This window comes from Petaurus breviceps, unplaced genomic scaffold, assembly GCF_028583685.1.
Source record: "Petaurus breviceps papuanus isolate PSGF00001 unplaced genomic scaffold, PetGlider_PUasm1.0 90895, whole genome shotgun sequence".
Classification (NCBI taxonomy): domain Eukaryota; kingdom Metazoa; phylum Chordata; class Mammalia; order Diprotodontia; family Petauridae; genus Petaurus; species Petaurus breviceps.
The window spans coordinates 8,606,368-8,614,561 of NW_027187372.1; the positions used below are offsets into that span (position 1 = coordinate 8,606,368).

Below are 8,194 nucleotides of genomic sequence, written 5' to 3' on the forward strand. Positions count from 1 at the left end.
CTTTTGCCTTAACCAATTTATTAAAAATGCATGCTGGAGATAGTGTTGCATGACAATTTCATTTCATCTTTTGTGATACTAAGTTCATTCCAATGCTATTCAATTTCCTTTTAGAATATTGTTTCGAGTACCCTTCAGTTAGGTCTACATATTGCCATTGTGAAAAATCAAAAATTCAACTTTCCATATTTATGTCTTTTCTAGAGAATGCCAAATATTGAGATATTTGAAAACCTAGAATCATCTATATAGAGATTATATAAACTGGAATTAGCAGCATATGCTCTTTAGTATAGTAGGAGAAGGTTGCAGCAAGAATCTCCACTGAGAAGAAAGTAACATTCATCTTCTATCTTTAAAGAAGGGGAGGGACTATAAGAAAAAACTTTGGGCCTTTTTTTTTTCATTTTTTTTTCATATACCTGTGAAGGTAGCATGATTCAGCACCTTCTCTTGAAGACTAAGAAATCAGTAAGGAGAACTTTTGGAGAAGAATAAGAGATACATTCTTAAAAGTAGGGACAACAGAGATATTTGTGTTTGGCAAACACACTACACAAAGAACAGTGATTTTGTTGATGGTAGTCAAGGGAAACAAAGACAAGAAGAAAAGTTCTTCACATAAGTCTTTTGTTCATGCCCCCAGGTTTATTTGCATGATATCCAGGAACATTATAGGGAATGGGTTTTGGGGGACATAGATTAAATTGAGGAAAGGGTTAATATATATTATACATATATGTATATGTATATATATATATATGTATATATACATACACACACACACACATAGCATTTTGGAGGGCAATTGGGGTTAAGTGACTTGCCCAAGGTCATGAAGCTAGTAAGTGTTGATTGTCTGAAGCCAGATTTGAACTCAGGTCCTCCTGACTGCACAGCTGTTGCTCTATTCACTGTACCACCTAACTGATCCTAAAAGTAATTTTTAACCCCAATTTAGTTGGTTTAGATTCCTGACTGCAGAACAGCCTAAGAAGAGAGAGTAAAAATACAAACAAATAAACAAACAAAAAAGCAGACTTTATCTTACCATGAATATACCTCCAAGTTATTCTAGAGTACCATACCTCCCATAACCATTGTAAAATGGCCTGGGGCTAGAAAGGTTAAAGGACTTTAATATTTTTTTTTCTTGAAATAGAGAAACTTGTGGACTGCTGCATCCTAACGATATGCACAAAGAGTAACGCTAAAGCATAGGCCTGAAGTTGCCATTCTTCCGAGAAATTTTAATGACTCCCTACAGAGTCTAAGATTAAATACATGGTGCTCAGTCTAGGGATTAAAGTCCATCTATGTACTTGTATTTCTACCCTAATTTGTATACTCACTGTTCACTGAATATAACATTTTATCTTCCACTTCTTTGACTTTGAATAGGCATTCCCTTATACCTGTAATGTCTGTGCCCAATAAAAAAATCTCCAGCTTCCTTCAAGTTGTCTTTCAGGGTTAAATGGATAAAAGTCTTTCTTGTACCATCTCCTTAATCCCACCTTATGGTAACCATTCTCCACTGATCAATTTATACTGTATATAAACTTTCAAGATATTTATGTGTCTTCATGTTTGTACCTGCTCTTCCTATCCAGTAGTATGTATATGCCTTTGGGGCAGGAATTCTTTCATTTTTGTTTTTGCTTCTGTAGTACTTAAAGCAATGCAAACCCCTTAAAGCTGGGAATGACTTTAAGATAATTTATTCTATAATTTTATAGATGAAAACACAGAACTAGAGAAGTTAAGTGACTATTCCCAAGACGTAAAGAGTTGGAGGAAATTACTGAGACACAACTGCTATTACCTGAATGGATAAGTTTCCATTTTAACTTTAAATGAATGTTTTTTTAAGCAATTGGGTTAAGTAACTTGCTCAAGGTTACATGGCCAGTTATTTCTGGGTGTACTGCTAAGTATATGAGCCCAGACTTGATCCCCAGGTCATCCCGACACTGGAGCCGGTGCTCTTACTCACTGAGGCACCTGGCCGCACCTTTAAATGAATTTTGAAATAAAAAAATAGATTTCTTTACCTTGACTAGGTCAATGAGGATACTGTGACTACTCTTTCAGATAATACTAATGAGTCTAGCAACCTGAATGGCATCTTATAAAATGCCATTATTGTAACCATTTACACTTTAATTTTTACAGACATCTTTTGTACATCACATAGCAGGTTGGGGGGAAAAGGAGACAATTAGCATTTATTAACCACCTACTAGCCAGGAACAGTGTTGAACACTTTATAAATATTGTATAATTTGATCTTCACAACAATATTGTGAGATAGGTTCTTTTAGGACCCCAAGTTTAAAAACTGTAATCAGAGACAGACAAAGACTAATAACTTGCTCAGAGTCACAAAAGTAGTAAATATCTGAGGCTGGATTTGAATTCAGTTCTTCCTGATTCCAGCACCAACAATTCTTTCACTGTGGCACAGGGCTGCCTAACTACTCCATGACAATGAAACAACTAATGCTTCTTCTACCTACAGTGATGATGACCTCATTAATGTAAACCTAGGAAAAGGGCAAGCAACATGAAATATTATAAAGTTGGCCAACAGTCAATTTTCAATTTTTCTTTAGGGTTTTCTTAATCTTATGGCCCAAACCAACACTAGGGAAAATGTTAGCATCAAGGAAGATCCTAGAGAGTTTAATATAATACGTAATAATATGATTCATTTGGTGGGCAGAATGCCAATCTTTCTTGGCTTCTTATGGATGCTCTTACACATTACTTTTGGCAACTGAAGGCAAGAGAACTATTGCTTTTCCTTTACCATTTGGCTAAAACAAAAAAAATGAATTATCTTTTTTCTCCTAATAAATTGGAACTGGAAATAATTTCTCTAATTAAACAAACATGATACATGGCAGTAGCTCTGTACCTTTGTAGAAAAAAAATTAAAAAGTTAAACCTTAATACTCATTAAAGAAGTATTTATTTAATCCAATTTAAAATAGTGATTAGAGGAGGAGAATAGAATTAGGGAAACTGGAGGTAAAGGACCTTTTGCAGCTGTGAAGAAATAAGGTAAAACTACTAGAAGGGTTAACTTCCTTTAGTATTGAAAGTATTTTGCTTTGTTTTATTTTTCCTTAATCATCTATCAGCTTGAGGGAAGAAATATTTATTCTTACATTTATCATACTATAGAAAGTTATATAACACACACATGTTTAGTTTACTTCTCATGTGACATCCAGCTTATATTGTAACCTGGAACTTGAGAAAATAGGGGAACTTCAACATTTTAGAAAAAGCCTATATTCATGTCATATGGACTTCATGCCTTGGTCAAAGGCTGAACAAAAGATTTAACCAGGTAAACTGCACTATTGAAATGATGTAACGAGTTTTGATTTTTGTTGTTGTTTATTCCAAGTTCCAAGTTTTCAAGAATGTCATTCAGCAAAAAAATTAATTTAATAAAGTAATTTTATGATTATTATCAAAGGGCAAACCTATCTATATTTCTCAAAATTATAAACATTTAATTATAGGGAAAATAAGATAAAAATGTCTTGTTCTATCTGTTTAAAGCAAAGAAAGAAAAGTAGGAAAAGCTCTCTATTCTAGAAAAACAAGGAGACAGTATCCAGAACTAGAGCAAAGAATCAGAAGGAACTGACTCAGTTCCATGATAATGCTGAAGGGAAGCAAAATATATAAATCTTGCCAGAAAAGCCACACTACTTTCCCCTCTCTCCCTCAAAGGGAAGCTCTGGTGTTACATGAACTTCAGTGTCTTGGACGAATCCACAGCAACCAACATATTAATATGTGCAAATAAAACCCCTCCGACTTTTTGGTTTTTTCTCCAAAAATCCAGAAATTAGACTAAATGACCTCTAAGATAATCTATTAATATTTATTAAGGCGACTGGTGGCCCAGCTGTGTGTCTCCTTCTCCTTCGCTGCCATATTGTCTGTGTGAGGAAAGGAGAGAGCAGCCTCTACACCACCACAGTTGGAGAAAACAAGGAGTCTAAATAAAGCCTTATCCCTGGTAATTAAGTGACTATCAGAACTTTAAAATCAAGTCCAGCTTTGTCCGCCAACCTCTCTGACATGTCGGAACCTATGCCAAGCAAGGCCAGAGTTTACATTGATTTTAACACACACACACACACACACACACACACAGACTCTGGGTGTACGGGTACTACAAGTCACCTGTGGTGGAATGGGGAAATCAAAATGACTACCAAACAGTTTCGAAAGTTAGATCGGGGTAAATATAGTGAAGTATTTGAAGCTATCGACATAGAAATAATGAAAAAGTCATTGTTAAGATTCTCAAGACTGTAATGAAAGAAGAAAATCAAGCATGAAATGAAGATTTTGTAGAATCTATGAGGTGGCCCCAAAATAATCACCTTGCAAATATAGTAAAAGACCTGGTGTTACAAACACCTGCCTTGGTTTTTGAAAAATGTCAACAACACAGGCTTCAAGCAATTGTACCAGACATTAACAGAGTATGATATTCAATTTTATATGCATGAGATTTTGAAGGCCCTGGATTATTGTTATAGCATAGGGATTATGCATAGAGATGTTAAACCTCATAATGTCCGTGATCAATCATGAACACTGAAAGCTACGACTAATAGACTAGTGCTTCACTGAGTTCTATCATCCTGGCCAAGAATATAATGTATGAGAAACTTCATGGTGTTTTAAAGGTCCTGAGCTTCTTGTAAACTACCAGATGTATGATTACAATTTGGATATGTGGAGTTGGGCTTTATGTTTGCAGGCATGATCTTCCGGATCCACGGACAGGACAATTATGATCAGTTGGTAAGGGGAGCAAAGGTACTGGAGACAGAAGACTTATATGACAATATCAACAAGTACAAAATTGACCTAGATCCCCATTTCAATGATATCCTGGGCAGGCGCTCCCATAAACGATAGGAATGTTTTGTTCACAGTGAAAACCAGCACCTGGTTAGTCCAGAAGCCTTTGATTTCTTGGACAAACTGTTGCGATTTGATCACCAGTCATGATTCACTGCAAGAGAGGACATACAACACCTTTATTTCTATCCAATTGTGAAGGACCAGGCTTGGATGGGCACATCCAACATGCTAAGCGGCAGCACTCCTGTCAGCACCGCCAACATGATGTCAGGGGTTACTTCAATGCCAGCCCCTTCAACACCTGGACCTCTGGCAGGCTCACCAGTGACTGCCATTGCCAATTCCAGCTACAGCAGGAGCTTAACTGTAATGATGGCCTCTGTCACCAGATGCCCTAGCGGATCTGGGCAGGGGAAGTGGTTCCACTCTCTATCTCTCCCTTAGATGTCAAGTTGTGCCTGGCAAGGAAGGGGATAGAAAACTTCAGAGGCACCCAGTCTGAACAGTTGCTTTTGGATTTATAGTAGTTCAATCATTATAAAAAAATATTATAAACTGCTTTTCTTTTTCTTTTCACTCAAACTTTTTGTAACTCAGGGGATCCTCTGACAAATCACCTGCTGATGGAATATTTCACAGACAATTCCCCAGTGCTCCCACACCCCCATCCCAACCCTAATCCCAACTGCTCATTTCAAGAACAAGGATGAACCAACCCTTTTCCTGACTCTTGCATTTAACTGGAAATCTCATTCAGTTAGCACCATTACTCTGCCACCAGTCGACACCTTGGGAGGTCTGTTGCCTTTGTGCTCTTCTCCAGAGTTTACTATATATATAATTCACAATTATTCACAGTAATATAATGGTCACTTTAACACTCAGATCCAGAGGAGCTGAAATCCAGTGGGGTACAATGCCCCAACAAGTGGAACACAGTCATGTAGATGTTGAAAGTTTACCCAAAGTGCACACAAGTCCTGAAAAACCCAACTCAATATGAATCATGTCTTACTGACCTAACCCTAAATTCAGCTCACTTGAGTGAGCTTGAAAGTTTAGTTTGAAAATTAAACACTTGCCCTCCCTTCTTCTCCCCTGCCTCCCTAGTCTTGTTCCTTTATTTCCCTTCTAGTCAAAGTTTCCTAGAAGAGTTGTCTGTATTATAGGCAAGATCTTTTTTCACATAACAGATGAGGGTGGGGGAGACAAGGAGAAGCCTTCCCAGGTTTGTTTGTTTTTTTTTTTTAAACTTGCAATTTTGCATTAAATTTGTTATTGGGTATAAAACTCTTGCCTTTAGAAAAAAACAACAATAACAATCTCAAAATGCTCCTACCAACTTTATGCTAGTGGATATTAAAGAGCTAGAGCTGATGGTACATCAGACCACACCGAGCAACATATTGAAGCTTCTTTCCTCCCTCCCCATTTACCCCTTTCCATGTGCGATCCAGTGAGAATACCTGTGACCTCAGTCTCCTAAATGTAGACTGAGGGGCAGGAGCAAAGCAAAGTCTCTCTAAATGAAAGTGAAGCAATAGATCCATAGTAGTGGAACAGTATTAACTGTTGACAATGACAAAGCACCCTTGTTTCAGCCCTGCTCCACATTCCCTGATATATAAGTATACAAATATATACACATATGTTCACATATGTATATATGCATATATGTATATGTATGCACGGATGTATAGGTATTGTGTAGATATATATATGCATGCATAGATATATATGCATCCACACATAATGCAACACTCATATGCATGTGTATGCACACAAGGTACATGATACACATATGTGTGCTTGTGCATGTGTGTATTCATACATGCATAAGTGTGTATATATGTATACACATACATACACTATATTGTCATTCCTATGTGAAAGATCCAGTGTTGGAATTCTTTGGTATAAATAAACCTTTGGTTTGACAAAAAAAATCCCCATTAATTAAGCATGTATTATGAGCTGGGCATTGTGTTAAATAAGCATTGGTTATTCTAAAGGGGCAAAATGTAGTCCTCTCAGTCAAAAAATTTATAGTCAAATGGGGGAGACAACATGCAACAAATATATACAAATAAATCTATATGCAGGGTGAATAAATAACAGAGAACAAGCATTAAAATTAAGAGAGTTTCAGGAAGGCTTCTGGTAAAAATAAAATTTTAGTTGGGAGATAAAGGAAAACATAGAGTTCAGTAGTCAGAGCAGAGCAAGGCAAGCTCTCCATTCATGGGAGCAGCCAGAAAAAAAAAAAATTCTGGGAGCTAAGAGATGGAGTGCATTATTTGTAGAACACCCAGAATGTCAGTACCCTTTCCAAATCTGTCTTTTAATTAAACTCTTTGAGATATAAATATAGTTGATCAGTTATATCAGACAATATCTCTCTTCCCCTCCACCCTCCACAGAATCACAAGTTAATGCCCATATATTGCTAAGGGTGATCCTCATGCCTTCTGGAATGGAATGTCATGTGTATGAAGGATTAATTTTGTTCTACTTGGCACTTTAGGGGGGTAAAAATAAAAGCAATGATTTGAAAGATTTAAGTTTAAGAGATAAGCAATGACATGATGGCCACTGTGAGATGAGTAGAAGGAATTATTTTAAAATTTTTTTGTTAATTAACTAATTTTAGTTTTCAACATTTATTTCCACAAGATTTTGACTTACAATTTTTCTTCCCATCTTTCCCTTATCCTCAAACCCAAAATAGCAAGCCTATTGAATAACCCTTCCCCCAATCTGTTCTCTCTTATATCTTCCCCCATAACCCCCCTCCCCCACAACTTTCTAGTATGGCAAGAAGGATTTCTATACCCTAGTGTCTGTAAATCTTATTTCTGAGCTGCATGTAAAAAACAAATTTTTTTTAAACATTTGTTTTTAAAACTTTGAGTCCAGATTTTTTCCTTTCTTCCCTACTCCCTTCCCTCCCTTCCTGCAATTCAGTATAGGGTTGTACATGTGTAATTACCCAAATAATTTTCATAGTAGTTATATTGTGACAGACTAACTATATTTCTCTCCAAGCTAAAATATTTGCTTCTAACTACCCTCTCCCTCAATCTGCCCTCCCTTCTAACATCACCCCTCTTATGCCCTACCCCCCTATTTTCCTGTAGGGTAACATGCCCAATTGAGTGTGTATGTTATTCCCTCCATAAGCCAAATTCCATGAGAATCAGGTTGTCTCATTCCCTTTCACCTTCCTGCTCTTCCCCTCCATTGTAACAGTGTTCTCTTGCTTCATTTATGAGATAATTTACCCTAATCTATA

General features: G+C 36.7%; 1 pseudogene; it reads left to right on the forward strand.

The window, feature by feature from the left end:
* Positions 1-435: 435 nt before the first annotated feature.
* LOC138151175 (casein kinase II subunit alpha pseudogene) lies at positions 436-5,346 on the forward strand (annotated as a pseudogene).
* The last annotated feature ends 2,848 nt before the right edge of the window (positions 5,347-8,194 follow it).